Genomic DNA, 17422 nt, shown 5'->3' with positions numbered 1-17422 from the left:
AAAAGTTCCATACGTCGAGAACTGTAATTGGTTGGGACGAAGTGATCTGCTGGCGTACGCAATAACACGTAATTGACCATCTTGGTGTTGCGAAAGTACCGCTCCGAGACCGTTGAGACTTGCATCGACTTCAAGCGCAAAAGGTTTTTGTGTAATCGGCATATCCTAGAATTGGTGCACTGGTAAGTAATTCTTTTAATAACACAAATGATTTTTCACATTCACTATTCCACTTTTCACAGAACAGCTTCTTAGATGCATTCGGAAACTTTCTGATTAAATTGTACAATGGCACAGCAACTTTCGCAAAAGACTGAATAAAACGTCTATAATAAGACGCCAATCCAAGAAATTAAGGTAACTGTTTTGGTGTTGACGGTATTGCCCAGTCACTCACAGCTTGCAGTATTTGAGCATCTGTGTTGATTCCATGCTTTATTACTATGTGCCCCAGGTATTTTACTTCCTCTTTGAAAAAATCACATTTAGATGGTTTTAATTTAAGTCCATGCTGACGAAGTTTCTGAAATACTACTTCCAATCTCTGAATTCGTTTTTCTACAGTCCGTGAAAACACAATAATATCATCTAAGAATACCAGGAGTATCTGGAAAACTTCATCACGGAAACAGTGCTGCATAAGTCTGAAAGATGGCGGTAGCGTTACACAGACCGAACGGCATGGTGGTAAATTCGTATAATCCAAATGGTGTAGTAAATGCGGTTTTGGGTTTGTCGTTCTCTTCTACTGCGACTTGGTTATATCCTGAAGTCAAATCCATGGTCGAAAAATAACGGGAACCAAACAGTGTATCAATGATTCTTCAACACGGGGGAGAGGATATGCGTCTTTGATTGTCTTAGAGTTAGACTTCCGATAATTAACGCACAGACGTAATTCACCATTCTTCTTGCGAACGATAACAATTGGTGATGCATACGCACTAGTACTTTCTCTTATAATATCCCTATGTAATAGCTCTCTAATATGTTGTTTAACTTCCTCAAATGGCGTCGCCGGTATCTACAGTCAATGGTGATTCTTGTGTGAGGAAGAATGTCTACAACATCCAGTGAGCAGTCATCGCTGAAAACAACTCGAGTCCGGAACGTACCGTTACCTCTTTTGATAGAAATACCTTTAAACGCCGAACCATGACGACAAAGAAATTAAGACAACAAATAAAAAATCTACAAAAAGAACTCGATAGACGCATAGATGAGGACAACGAAGAACACAAATCCAAAACTACTTATTTAAAACCAGTCCGTAATGTGCAGAAATTCAGAGGAAATGAAGATAAGGACGATATTCATGTCGACGACTGGGTAGAAGAAGTTGAACATGTCATCAAAAGTCACCGTATGAATAGAGAAGAAAGTACCGACTTCATATATTCAAATCTGACTGGATTGGCAAAAAAAGAATTCAAATATCGGCCATATGAAGAAAGAAGCAATCCAACAAAAGTGTTGCGTATTTTAAGTGAAACGTTTGGAGACAAAGAAGGAATAACAGTCCTACAGAGAAATTTCTTTGAGCGAAAACAGGTGGATGGGGAGTCTTTACGTGAATACAGTTACGCTCTAATGAACCTCATCAAGAAAATTACGACGAAAAACACAGATATTATTCCAAACCCTGATTTGACCCTGTGTGAACAGTTTGCGCAAAATGTGAATGATATCTCAGTACGTAGAGAATTAAAACGACTTATTCGTCAACAACCGGATATACATTTTTTGGACTTTCGGGACGAAGCAATATTGTTTTCAGAGGATGAAGAAAAGAACCGCTCAAAGTGCTTAACAGACAGACATACTACAGAAAAACAGGCCGCAAAATATTCACAGAAGTCAGAGAAAACTACCAACGGAATTGACAAATACTTAGAAGTCATACAACGGCAGGAACAAAACATCGACAATCTTACAAAGTTACTTGAACGGCAAACTTTATCCAAATCCAAAGAACAATACCGATTACCATATCCACAGTTAAACCGCCGCCGTTGCTATACATGTAAAAGCGAAAATCATATCCAAAGAAACTGTCCACGAAATCTCACTTCGGCAAATTACCAACAATCGGGAAAATAGATCCTGCTGATGAGCAGAGTCTGACATCAGTAGGAAATAAAGAGGACTCCACCTGTGTCAATCATATTATTGGTCAAAGCCCTACAGTTAAAATTAAAAGGTTTGGAGTAGAAATTAATTGTTTATTAGACACTGGGTATATGGTGACTACAGTAACGGAAAGTTTTTATAGAAACAACATCGAAACACTCTGTAAGAATATAAAGAATGATGTGAAATTGAATTTAAAAACAGCAATTGGAATTTCAATCCCTTATATCGGATACATAGAAGCTGATGTTGAATGTATGGGAAACGTTGTAGAAGATCGCGGTATCCTGATAATTAAAGATACAGAAGATAGAGTGACTCTGAAACGTAAACACAATATCCCGGGAATTTTAGGAATGAACATTATTGGACAGTGCAGAGACATTTTTATTCAAAAAACGTGGAAATTATTATCACGAAAAAGTGTCTGAAATATCCTGCAATTCGAAAATTAAGTCAGCATTCCGAGTGTGTGATCAAGAGAACAGAACTGTGTATGGTTTTGCTAAAGTGTCTGCGCGACATCCCGTTAGAGTCCCCGCAAGATCTGTGATCGTGATCACCGGTACTGGGCCGCCGATACCTGGAAATTACTCAGCCATAGCAGAACCATTGTCGCATAGCGAGCACCTGAGTGACAGCATTGTTATAGTCCGGACATTCGTTCAAGTGATCAAGGGCCATTTTTATTTGCGGCTAGCGAACATAACTGATTCTGATGTCTGAATTTCACCTCGAACCTGCATTACTATATTATCAAAAGGAGAAGAAGATATCAATGGAATTAGTGACCATGTGCAATTTTCCAAATGTGGCACAGTACAGGAAATATTTGTACAGTGTTATGTGACAGAATCTACTACCGAACGTTCCTGTGATCCAGGGTTCCTTATTCCTGTAAACTTGGACAAAGTTGACGCGACAGCCCAAGAAAAACGAAACAAAGAATCACTATTTTACAAATATCATGACGTATTTTCAAAGTCGGATTTAGACACAGGATTTACAGATACGGTAAAACACAAAATAACGCTGACGGATGGAGTACCGGTCAATCTACCGTATCGACGCATTCCCCCGACGCAATTTGAGGAAGTTAAACAACATATTAGAGAGCTATTACATAGGGATATTATAAGAGAAAGTACCAGTGCGTATGGATCACAAATTGTTATCGTTCGCAAGAAGAATGGTGAATTACGTCCGTGCGTTGATTATCGGAAGTTAAACTCTAAGACAATCAAAGACGCATATCCTCTCCCCCGTGTTGAAGAATCATTTGATACACTGTGTAATTCCCGTTATTTCTCGACCATGGATTTGACTTCAGGATATAACCAAGTCGCAGTAGAAGAGAACGACAAACACAAAACCGCATTTACTACACCATTTGGACTATACGAATTAAACACCATGCCGTTCGGTCTGTGTAACGCTCCCGCCACCTTTCAGAGACTTATGCAGCACTGTTTCCGTGATGAAGTTTTCCAGATACTCCTGGTATTCTTAGATGATATTATTGTGTTTTCACGGACTGTAGAAAAACGAATTCAGAGATTGGAAGTAGTATTTCAGAAACTTCGTCAGCATGGACTTAAATTAAAACCATCTAAATGTGATTTTTTCAAAGAGTAAGTAAAATACCTGGGGCACATAGTATCAAAGCATGGAATAAGCATCGAATTAACACAGATCCTCAAAAAGTGCATGCTGTGAGTGACTGGGCAACACCGTCTACACCAAAACAGTTACCTTAATTTCTTGGATTGGCGTCATATTATAGACGTTTTATTCAGTCTTTTGCGAAAGTTGCTGCGCCATTGTACAATTTACTCAATGGCTAGAATTTGCAGAGGTCGGTATGCTATTAAGTGGTTCATAGCTGGTTGTAGTAATTTGTGGAATGAGTTACGAAACTAAATACACAAGGCCGTTGACGATCCAGTTGGTGGACGAACTCATCAATCTATAGAAGAGGTTGAATGTTGAATCGAAAGTAAAGTTCCCAAACGCAATGTGCCATTTTTGAAAAGTTGTGAATTTTATTTTAACAATCAATCACCTGAAAAATACCGAAATTCATGCGCGAGCCGAGGTTAACATCTGGACGGGTTATACACAGATGTCTTACATATTAAATAGGTGTTTCATTGGCCTCCAGTCTGCTTGCGGTATGACTGCTGTTCATCCCTAAAAGAATTTTATACATAGAAAATAAAAACAAGCCTGAATTTGCCTTCTCGTTCATTGACTCTTAAGTTAATTACACTGAATTTAGATTTTGAACAATGCATTGTAAGCAAAATCTATATAAATGATACATTTGGGGTGACCAATAGATTAAATAATATATACAATCTTATCGATTGAAGAACCAAGTTAAATGTTAATGTTCATTTGTCCGGCTTAGTTTGAATATATAATTATGTAATTTTTTTTTTAATGTTATGAGACATAACCAGTCATATTCATGATTTAAAAGAATTCTTCTTCATCAATATTTTAATGTCTCTCATCAGAAACTCAACTGATCTTTCTCCCATTGGTAAATATCTCGCACCAATATTAGACCTTTGAATTCAGAGAGCAAATAATGCATGGTTGTTATGTTTTAAATTTTTAATTTACCGTGTGGTAGTACATGTATATAAATACATGTAGTACTTATCGCAATTTAAAGAAGATAAAACTACAAGTTTTTATCGTAGTTTCAAAATCTGATTTACAACTCCTTTATTGTAGTTCTTCGAAAAAATTGAAATTAAATCGCTTTCGAAATCAAGTTCATTTTTTTCCAAGACACGCATGAAAATGTGCGCTTAATAGACGAGAGTGTATTAAAAGGACACAGATCCCTGAAATGACAATGTCCTACAACATTTGTTAATGTTACTGTTGAAAGCGTTAACTTTGCATATATTAGAAATTTCAAAATCAAAAAATTCTGAATTGATAACTAAAATCAACAATTTACAATTATCATACAATAATTTCTGGTTAATTATTTGTCAGTAAAACATATCTTTAAAAATCTTCTTCTCAAAAAAAAATTAGCCAGAAAAGCTGAAACTTGTGTGGAAGCATCTTTAAAAAGTGTAGATTCAAAGTTGTGAAAATCATGACCCCCGGGGGTAGGGTGGGGCCACAATGGAGGGTCGAAGATTTACATAGGAATATATAGAGTAAATCTTTAAAAATTTTCTTCTCACAAACTAATCTGCCAGGAAAGCTGAAACTTGTGTGGAAGCTTCTCTAAAAAGTGTAGATTCAAAAGTTGTGAAAATCATGACCCCCGGGGGTAGGGTGGGGCCACAATGGAGGGTCGAAGATTTACATAGGAATATATAGAGTAAATCTTTAAAAATGTTCTTCTCACAAACTAATCAACCAGGAAAGCTGAAACTTGTGTGGAAGCATTCTTAGGTAATGTAGATTCAAAGAAGTGAAACTCATGATCCCTGGGGGTAGGGTGGGGCCACAATGGGGGGGGGGGGGTCAAAATGTAACATAGGAATATATAGAGTAAATCTTTAAAAATCTTCTTCTCAAAAACTAATCAAAAAGGAAAACTGAAACTTGTGTGGAAGCATCCTCAGGAAGTGTAGATACAAAGTTGTGAAAATCATGACCCCCGGGGGTAGGGTGGGGTCACAATGGAGGGTCGAAGTTTTACATAGGAATATATAGAGTAAATCTTTAAATATCTTTTTCTCAGAAACAAATCAGCCAGATGATTCTTTATAATTGTTTAGACTTTGGCCCCAGGACAATTCTTTGGCCTCACAAGAAGATTCAGAGTTTGATATAGCTTTATACCCCATATACATGTATAAACAAAGTACTGAAGTACTGACGGGAGTTGATTTTATCGATTGTTATTTATTTTAAATTCAACGATATGTTAATTTGCATGGCAAGTAAAGTCCTATAAGTATTTGAATTACGCACATTTTTATAATATGAATCCTACAGGAATTTCGTAAAAATCCAATATCAATCATGTTGTGTAATATTCAAAGAATTTTTCCATCAAACTACGTATTAGTAATCGAAATACTTATGAGAAATATTAATTGTATGGATCCAAACAGAATTGAACTCTACTCTTGTTCAAAAAGACTCTCAACTGTATACGTTAATCTCCGACAAACAAGAGAGACTTTATGCTTGTCGGAGATTTAAGGAGACAGCCGAGCGTCTGGTTGAACGAGACTATATTGAACTCTGGCGTAGGAATACATAAAATGTACGACTTCAAAAAATATCTAAATTGTTTGTACCATTTAAAATCTCACTATTTACAAGGTATCTATAAATGAGTTTCCTTGAAGCACAATGCTTAAGAACTCATTACATCTACATGTAATTTATTGATTAGAACTAAATATTGTCAGCGGTGTTGATTTGTGTTTAGGTCCAAACACTGTTTCACTTTCGGTTTGCCTGAGTAACTGCATAGGAGATTTAATTATAATCAACTCCAAAAAATCGTTAAGGATCTTTTTGAGAACTGCAATACTCAACATGTGATATGACTATAAAATCATCCTGTTAGAAAACGTACTAGTGATTATAAACATAAGAATATCCAGGGGGGGAAATGGATTTTATTATACAGGATCTACATGTATAATTGTACATTGTCCAGATAGTTTGTATTATGACTCCATGAAGCTGATTTTATCATACCTATTGTTCCTCAGATGAGCGATGTAATCCTTGGGCCTCTTGTTTAATCTTCTTTGAATTGCGGAAAATGACAATTTCCTATATACCCCGATAGTAAATGTACCTGTATTTTGAGATGGCCCCTAAAAGAACCAGACGTTCGATTTTCTTAAAACTTTGCAAATAAAGTAGTATAGCTTTAAACCTCACATGTATAAATAAATAAAGAGTTTTGTTATTGTAATGTTTTCCTAAAAGAAAACCAAATCGGCCTTCTTAGCCATAAAAAATGCTTGTAAAACACTAAAGTAAGCAGCACATATGCTTACAATTTAAGAGAACTGTCAAGAGCAAAAGAAGGTTACTTTAAGTATGACTTAACAGTAACAGTTTATCTCGAGCTATATTTCCCGCGATTAAATTCGAGGTGGATCAAGCATCTGTACTCCGGGTTACCTAAAGTAAGTGATTGCTATTTCAGTGCAAATGCTAACCACGAGTGTAAAATGACATACTCAGTATTTATATCATTTCATTAATACATGTTATATTTTTAACAATTGGTTTCTAATAAGGGGATGTCCAAATTATCAAATAAAAGCTGATGTATCTAGGTACAATAATACATGTTTTATTTTTAACAATTGGTTTCTAATAAGGGGATGTCCAAATTATCAAATATATCTAAGCACAATAAGAATTGAACGCACATATATTTGTCTTATCCTAAAATTTACCTAATGTATCTATATTAAAGATAAACACTATCTCAAACAAATTTCATTGATTTGGTAAAAAGCACCCAAAAAATCAAAAACATAAATCCGAAGAATACTTTGTTTTTATAATAGTGTGGAACATTATTTTAAAAATCTGAACTTGATGTGTATGAATTTCTCTTCAATTTAAGTTTAAAGATTTTCTTTTAGTAAACAAAATTGTAGAATAGCAATAAAAAAGTAATAAATATAAGTTTTTCTCTGGTTTTATATAATTAATCTGTTACTGAGAGAATGTATATGTTGTAATGCATGCAGGCACCCTTTGAATGTTTTTAGCAATTATGTTATCTGGTACATGTATCAACCCACTGAGTCTGAAAACCATATACATGTACGATAAATTTTACTGGTGCGGGTTTATTATTTTGAAATCTAATAGTTCAATATCAGATATTTTAATCATATATTACAAGTATTTTCAATGAACAAACAAACACTTACAAATCTTTCTGAATTTTTAAAATTTATGATTTAAGGTGAAAGGCAATTTAGTACAATTCTGTTTTATCTAAATAAAGTAAAGAAATCATGATGCAAACATGCACTTTGTTGACAACAGTCTACACTTGTGTGCCTTGAAATCCCACCCCTTGCAATGTTTAGTGATTGATGTGTATAGTTCAAAACAAAATAACATATACATTTATAGCAAAATAACAAATAAGAATTCAAAACAGTGTAATACTGAAGGCACTAATCTAGCAAAATGAATTGTATATGCCCTTATCCTAGCTTCAACAATTTAAAACTGATGTGCAAAACATAAAGTTACATGTGCATGCATATAACATGTATTATAAAGTGCAAATGTTTTGAAAAGAAAAGGTAAGCAAGACAAGTCCTATATAAAAACGTACCTTTACAATCTCTCAAACGATGGTTGAGCTGCATTTTCCACTCTCGGCGTCTTGCGGGCCATGCATTATATGAAAATGTTCACACCGATGTCAGCTGTTCGCAATCAAAACAAAGCGAGTGAAAGCGCTCTGTTGACGCCGATAAAAAGCAAACGACAATACAATTTTAGAAATTAACGACTTAAAGTAGATCCAGTGTTCTGTGATGTCATACTGTTTTTGTAAAACATTGAATTCTTTAAAATTTGTGCAAGATAGTTTTATTTATTTTATGTGAATATAATTACATGGATGTATTTAGAATCCTGTTAAGTTAAAGATATTTTCACAGCCTAATTTTATCCTAAATTTCCATTTTTTTAATACATTTTATCGATGCTAAGGGGAAATAACTCTTTTCCTAACCTTCGTTCAGTTGTATGTCTAAATGTGGTAGTTTTTCTTATCCCAAGGATTAATTTTAAAATATTTTTGTAGTTTTAGTTTCCTGATAAAGTTGACAATAAAATTAAACAAAATAAACACATTTCTGCCTACAAAAATTTCACTTAAAAAAAATGCTAAAATATGCTTTAGTTATGTTTATCTTGCATCTCAAAAAGTGTGATGACATGTATATTTTTTCTAACAATTGATGAAATGTAAGTCTATTAAGTTGAAATCAGTTCGGTTTTTCAATTTTCATAAGAGAATTTTACAAGTATGAAGTTACCTTAATCGCATGTTTCCGATTCAATATTGTTTAAAATAAAACTTGTAATCTGAAGCAATCAATCGACAAATTCAACAGCAATAACCTTACTGAATCAAAATTAGGAAAGGATGAAAACTTGAATAATAGACGGAGCCCGATGGTGGTTTTAAAACATGTTCAGATGTCAGAAGTCTTCTGTGTAAGCAAGGCACCAACACAAGCAGTTTTAAAAGCCCTATCACGGGTCGCACATTCAAGATATTTGGCAGAAGAAACAACAACCACCGCTCTACTGTAAAGAACAAGAATCAAGAAGGCCGTCAGGGAAGTGGCCACAAATGGTAAGATATAACATAAGTGGTTATTGACCATAATCCTCTTTGGGCAGACACGGAGAGGAAAAGCAAAGAAAAGTTCTGGATGGACAGACTTAAATCATTCAGACCTGATGGCATGAAAAAACAAATTGGCTTCACTGAAATGAACGCCTTATGACTTAACATCACCTAGTACTCATTTAGTAATTTTACCACCTCTGTCAACTGCGCCTTATTCAGTTATTAGTTGACTTTACTATCTTTTATTTGTTTTCAAAATATTTTTATTATTTCTTTTTTTTTCTTTCACATCAAAACCGACTCATTAAAAACCCAATTACATAGATTAATTAAATAATTCGGCTCGTAACCAAAGCGCTGTACGCCTTATTAAGTTAACAACTGGGATTCAAATTTTCCTTTAGTAACGCGAAGGTAAATTTTAATTAGCTTATTAACTCAATCAGGCGTGAAGTTGGCAATCGATCGATTGCTCAAGAGCGACCGGCTGCTATGCCAACACTTTCTCTAACACTGTGAATCAAAACTGTTAAAAATGTAATTGTTGTTCTTTTAATAGTTCCATTAGTGTTGGCTGCAGTGCTAGATTTTGTTTTCTTTATTTTTACCCACGTAACAATTTCAAACAAAGCTAGTAAATGTTCAGCAAAGAGATTAACACCATGGTTGGTTTTGATTTACTTAACAGTGATTTTCTTCCTACATGCAATCAACTTTGGGTCAATATGTCTTCAACAATGCATATTTTAAAACAAATGGTCGATTACTCGTAGAAAAACAATGTTCTAACATATAAAAAAAATCCTCATAATTCTAATATTAATCATGCCTTAATCATTTGTAAATTGAATATTATCTCTAATTAGTATAGCAGTTACATGTACATGTTGATTAACAACATGCTTCCATCCAATATGTTTTAAGAGGGAATGCCACGAACCATCAAGCTTCATCCCTAAAATTAATTGAAACTACATTTTTTGAAAAACCAATTTTTACTCCAGTTGTGGGTCAAGTAAAACAATGCTAATATATCAGACAATTTTTTTTTTGCAATATTGCGCTCCATTCCCATGGTAACCAATAGGGAAAAAAGGGGGGTTGAAATTTGGTGAAATGTGAAATTTTCTTAAATTTAAGATGTTGCATAATGAAAAATATGAACGAATCAATAGATATACAACTGTTTGCCTCAATTCATTAATTTTCACCATTTTTCCCATATTTTTTTATTGACTATCAGTTTCAAACGCTATAATTACGAATTTTTTTATGTCAATTTTCCCCAATTTCAATGCTATTTTTCTTAAATCTGCAACAACATAATTGATCAAACAGAATATATCCAGAAAGTGCCACACCTAAACAATATAAATCAAAAGAAATATTGAGAAGCCTTTGGACAGAGGCCACGGTGACAGTGATTCTGTGCATGAACTTTCTCAATTTTTCTTCAAAATTGTGCCATAGAATTATCTCCCTTGAATGAGCTCTTTAATAGTAAGTGCACAAAAGATAGTACATGTCAACTTCCAGTAGCAGAAGACACTTGTCAACAAATCAATGATATGCAGTATCTTCTTTGATGTTGTTTTAGTGTTTTCATGATGTTATAGATGGAGTGCTCTTTTCCCCAGTATTCCTATATCTAATAACCAAATAAACCTGTGACAAGCCTGCATCTCTTGGTAACACATTGCTTGTACATAATCAAACCACAATTGGTCCAAATGGCCCAAAAATATTTTGTAAAAATGTAGTTTAATTTGTAAGAAATATATAGAGAAAATCTCAAGTGACAAATACTTATAATGGCATGACAATATATGTATGTCAGTATGCATCTATAAATGATATGAAAACACTGAAAATACAACACAGTTCAATGAAAGAATAGATAGTTAACATAGGGGGTTCAAAAAGGGGGGCTGGGGTTCTGGGTCCCCCCTTTGAAGGGAAGAAATTTGGTTAATTATATGGGGAATTACTGATGCATGACTGGAGCAGCCCCCCTTATGAAAAGTTCTGGATCCCCCACTAATAAAGAACTATTTTCATGGAAACAGTCCCTAATCAGCTCAAGTGGCAGTATATTAGGTTCAAGTTTGGAATTTGAAATTTTGCAAGTCTTCGTTTGGAATTGGCCTTTTCAGAATCTAAAGGACTCATTGTTCGTACACCAAAATAAAAATAATGTCATGAATGTTACGTCATTGGTTTCATTTTTATTGTTTATCACGTTTTAAACCAATCACAGCGTTTGGGGTACACTTTTCGAAATATTACCTAGAATGAATTAGATTCTGAAACCATGAAGTAAAAAAAATCAACAAGCATGCATGTCAAATTAATATTTGGTCAGTTTGGCATCCATAGTTAAAGTCAAATCGAAATATACACGTATATATATATATATATATATATCTATGGCTATAAATAATGAAATATACATGTACAGTAACAACTCGATTGAAAATATTTTTTTTAAAAAAGGGAACAAACGAAGACCCTTATTGCATTTTTTACTTTCGAAACATAATGGTAATTATGGTGCTAAATGACTGGTGAGTGCTGTCCCCTGTCTTAATACCCACGCTCTACATGTACATTGACCAGATTTGAGACATATTTATCAGTCTACCAAAATAAGTATTCCTGGGGCGGGCTTTAAACCAGGTCGAACAAGTGCCGAATTGACTATTCCTTTTTAATAGAGTTGTTAAGGAACTGATTTGGTTACTATATTTTTATAAAAAGGCTTCTCTATTTTATTTATGATTTTGATAAAGATGCTCTTGGTCATTTGTATGCAACATACATTTTTTGCCTGTTTGTTGCAGAGTTGAAATATTCAATTTTATGTTAGAGGGCTATTTTAGAATTTGGTTATTTTCAAAAATGTCTCAAATATTGGTTACCATAGCAACCCAATAACCAAAACTATTTTTTCTAAAGTATGTTAGTTTAGAAACTTTGTTTATGTAAAATTAATCTACTTATAAATTGAAATGTGTTTAACAGTAGAAAATGCCAATAAAATATACATGAAAATCATAGAAAATGAGTTTATTTTGGTATTATAAGCCGTTTCCATGGAAACTTCTGAAATCATTAATAAAGGTGACTTTAAATTATTCATATCCAAAAAAAAAACGATTAGTACAATTAAGATGGTCAATTTAGAATAGAAAAACGGGGGAATTTTTTTTTCAAGTTTCATAGCCAAGCTTGATGATTTGTGACATTCCCTCTTAAAACAAATCAGATGCAACCGGAAGGATTGTTCATCACGATGTTCTTTGGGACTGCGGTGTCTAGTTTTAGCACTGAGTTATTGTTTGTGTATCGGGCTTGGTAAACATTCCCAAGTCGTGTGCTGTATTACAGAATCGTGTATATTGTTGCATCACAGGAAACAGATCATTATAAACAACCTGTGTAATATACACGAAATCATGTCTCGTCTAGTTTTTTTGTTGCACGAGCTATTTAATCTTTAAAACAAATATTCAGATATAGAATGAAAAATCACGAAACATATGTTATCGAACGACAAAACCAATTTCGAGTTGATGAGATCTTTTTTATAATGAATTTTAAAATAGAATTTAATGAAATCTAATCTAGATCAGAATGTTTGCAGCTTCAGTTATATAATATACATTTATTTGTATTAAGCCATTTACTTTCGACGAGAAATTGCTCCGAGTGTATAAGGTAAGAAATTGCTTATCCTACAGATGGTAATACTTCTTCATGAATATGTTAACATGGAATACGGATATGTTTGCTTTTCATGACTTTTTTCTTTAAATCTGTATATGTTTTAAATCACATATTTCATTTTTGTTTTTTAAATAAATTACTACAATCAGAAAGTTAGCACCGAATCTGAAGTACATCACAACCAGGCCCGATTTACAAAACGAGTTCTATTGGTTAAAAAATGTGGATAATAAATGATTTATTCATTTTAGTTGTAGAAAGATGAATTTCCCTTTCTTGCTTCTCATCTTTGCTGCCATCTTCAACTATAGCGTCGGTTACCCAATCGAGCCACTAGGGATATTAGTTGTTCGTATTATTACAGGAGATATTCAAATTGCAATAATCAATCAAGTGTTATTTCTAATAGTTAAAGATACCAGATAATCCTAATTGAAATATAAATCATGTGTAGCAATTCTTTAAGATACCTTAATATGAACAATTATGCAAAACATAATTTAAAAAACACAGTTTTTAGAATGTGATCCAAACGCGAAACACGTGTTTTGAACATTTTTGTGTTTATTTTGTATGCTTTAAACAATCAGTAGAAGGGTTAAGTTATTTATTTAAAAAAACGTATTACAGCCGTTGGAGAATTTCAAAAGAGGATTGGGAATTGGTTCGGCCAACCAACACTTAAAAAGTGACACACGTGACGTAAGATATGAATTTTAATTCTGCTTTAAAAACAAATAATTGTTTTATCAAATAGTATTTTTAAATGTTCTATATATTGATACATTTTATTGTATAGTTCATTAATTGTTTGTGACAAATATACACGGCAAACAATTTCATATAATAAATCAAACTCTTAATATGTATTAACTTATTTTAGATTATGCTGTAAATGATGAACAATCGCATTATTCAGACAAACAAAAATTTAAAACAAGAATAGAATTCCCCCTGGCTCCCCCGCCAGTCAATCAGTATACTAGTATCGAGTCTATCGACCTAGGCTGATTTAGGAACTTGACCAAGGTATTAGTGGTATAAACATTTGGTAGAAATTTAATGAAAATCCGTGAAAATTTGTATGCATGAGAGCGCTTACAAGGTCAATTTTTGGTTAAAACGGCACAAATTTTGACAGATTTTCATTGAATTTATACCAAATGTTTATACCACTAATACTTTGGTCAAGTTCGACTATCAGCATTGTTCGATATTTTTTGTTGGAGTTATGGGACTTTGACCACAATAATGACTCTGTTTTATCCAAAAATTTACATTGTAAGCGCCCACATGCCTACAAATTTTGACAGATTTATCACACTTTTTTGTAAGCGCTCTCATACCTACAAATTGTGACAGAGTTTCATAAAATTTATACCAAATGTTTATACCGCTATTACCTTGGTCAAGTTCGAAAATCAGCATTGGTCGATACTTTTTGTTGGAGTTATGGGATTTTGTGAACTTGTAAGCGCTCTCATGCCTACAAATTTTGACGGATTTTCATTAAGTTTATACCAAATGTTTATACCACTAATACTTTGGTCAAGTCCTTTTAGATTGTAGTATTTTGGATATATTTGCGACATGAAAAATAGGGAAAACAATGGGTGGTGGGGGTAAAAAAATGTTCCTCCCAACCTCCCCACACATTTAATTCTGGAACAGCCCTGAATGTTTGAAAATATTGCAATTTTATATACAGTATACTAGTATACTGATTGACCGGCGGGGGACCCAGGAATTCTATTCTTGTTTTTTCTGACTCACTCTCGGCTTTATATATCAAAAAGTGTGTACGCTATGTGTACATATATAGATTAATAGCTATATAGATAAACACTCTTAGTGTTGGATTTTAAAAAAAAAATATTGTGTACATGCAAAGCAATGCAATGCTAGGGCTATTAAATTCGAACAATATATATGGTGAGGGTTGGACTGATACTGGTTCTGCTTGTTCTACAAAAAGCGAATGTAAAACGAAGTATTGGGGTGTTATTTTTAAAATAAATAAGTATTGGTTTCTTAAAAGCTTGCATTACTAAACAAAGTATTTCATTGGGGGCATTATTTGTTACCTTAGCTGCATATATGTAGCTCTCGGTCTGGAAAAATTGACTACCATCCGACATTTTCCATACAGGGGGCTACAGACTTGCAGCTAACGAACGATCTTATAATTTGCCGCTGTTCATAAATTCATTAAAGGGACGCACAGATTAAAGTGGTTATATGTCGTTTGACATGGGATTTATGTCGTCCATTTATATTGTTTTCATTAAAATTATCTTATTTCAAGCTTGTGAGTGGAACGAAAACAGTTTCTCATGCTAAATGACATAAAGATAACAATATCCTAGGCCCTTCCATCATTTTCAAGAAATTAATAGACGCAATTGAAACTGCATACACCGTACATGTATGCCCCAGTGAAGACGTGTCTCTCAAAAAATCCTATTTTGGACTCGTTCACTTTAACTGCGTAAAAATTATTGAATGAGACATTCTGGTTCAAAGTCTTGTATTACCTTTCGTATAAGTGAAAATTCCATTGGTTAGAATGGATTCTTCCGTGGGGGTCGGGGTAGATATAAAAACCAATCTAATCGTTCAAAGTTTTGAACTGTTAACAACGATATATCAGATCAAGTGTTTAAGAACGATTTATAAATCTAAATTAATAAATGAATAATTATATTTATATATAATAAATAATATTTTTAAATTTTTCCTTCTAAGAAATTGCCAACATTTTAAAATAGATAAATATCAGTTCACAAAACTGACTTATTTATTTGCTTGAAATCGGTCTGTTTTTCAGAGAATCAGTATGCCTACGGTGATTTTCAAGGAATTAACAAATAAGTAGATTTACTCTTATACAAATAATATGATAAGAAGTAAAAGGATAATTATGCAATTAATTTAAACCATTGCATAATAATATTTTTAATAAAGCTAAACAATGTGTTCTCAACATTTTTTACAGCATATGGTTGAAATGGCTGCATTAAAAAGGAAACGCTTAATATAATGTGAGAAATGGATTTAAGTCGTTGAATAAACAAGTCAAAGGTGTTTTTGTTGTTTTATTTTCTTTCATTTTCCAGGAATTGATGCATTCTCCCTACTTGATTTTAGATTAAACTTTACACATGTGTTTTTATCGCTTAACATGTTGACGCTACAATCACGGTTTTAAATCAATCAAAATTATAACGCTTTACGGAGTAAACCATATTAATTCATATCTCAAATTATACATATAGTGACAGTCAATTTAAAACGTGTCTATCATATGATTTTTTTTAATTCAAGTTAAGAAAATAATGTAAATATAGAATATTTTCATATGCTATCCATTTTCAATCCAAATAGCCGAATGAGGAGAGTTGTTTAAGTGTTTCAGTCATGAAACATTTTTTTTTTCATTTTACGAATGCAGTTAATTGTTTGTATTATGATAGTTTTGCATCAAGAAATAACAGTCTGCTAAATATGCTTTCGCGGTGAAATCCACGTTTATACAATTTCAAATTATCAATATCACATGAAGTTGAGACATTCGTCATTCAGCACATAAACTGCATTTTTATGACAAATACATTCAGGGTTATGTGTACCATAGTACACACCGTTGAAATACTCATAGGATACCTGTTTATGCTTTCGCGTTTAAATCCACGCTTCGATCCTTTCAGGAGGACAACATTACAATTGTAAAAATTGCCATACAGCACTTAACAAACAATGTTTATGCCACCGATAAGTCCTTTCCGAATTATGTTTAACAGCATGCATGTTTTTTTTTCTTAAAAGGACAATAATAGTAAGTTTCAACAGTTTCAAGATACATTTTCTGTTCATTGATCAATCATTTAAAATTTAAAATATTAATTCATCCTGCAACCCCTGACCTATCAAAAAACTGCACAGGGGGGTTAAATGCAATCGCACTATATATTTGTGACCACGTACATTCGTACGATGCTAGGGAATTCGCCTGTAACTGCACCAGTCGTATGCAGTTCGAACGGGGTTAGGGAATGTTGGCGTAATAGGTTTTTGTGGGTTGACCGACGGGCTTAAAGCTGAACACTGTAAATAGGCACCGTCAAACAGATACATGTGGCTCGTAACATAAAGGGTACTTAAGCCTAATACAGTGCTTAATGGGTGTTGGTAAAACGCGAGAACGGAAAGCAGAACGGAATAAAATAC

General features: G+C 33.4%; 1 long non-coding RNA gene across 1 annotated transcript; it reads left to right on the top strand.

Annotated features, from left to right (window-relative positions):
• The first annotated feature begins 13164 nt into the window (after positions 1 to 13164).
• LOC128171714 (uncharacterized) lies at positions 13165 to 16275 on the top strand. The gene is made up of 4 exons (XR_008242136.1): positions 13165 to 13186; positions 13447 to 13543; positions 13826 to 13897; positions 16191 to 16275. It is a non-coding gene; the product is annotated as an uncharacterized LOC128171714 (long non-coding RNA).
• The last annotated feature ends 1147 nt before the right edge of the window (positions 16276 to 17422 follow it).

This window comes from Crassostrea angulata, chromosome 2, assembly GCF_025612915.1.
Source record: "Crassostrea angulata isolate pt1a10 chromosome 2, ASM2561291v2, whole genome shotgun sequence".
Lineage (NCBI taxonomy): Eukaryota > Metazoa > Mollusca > Bivalvia > Ostreida > Ostreidae > Magallana > Magallana angulata.
This window is presented reverse-complemented; position numbering and strand designations above follow the sequence as displayed.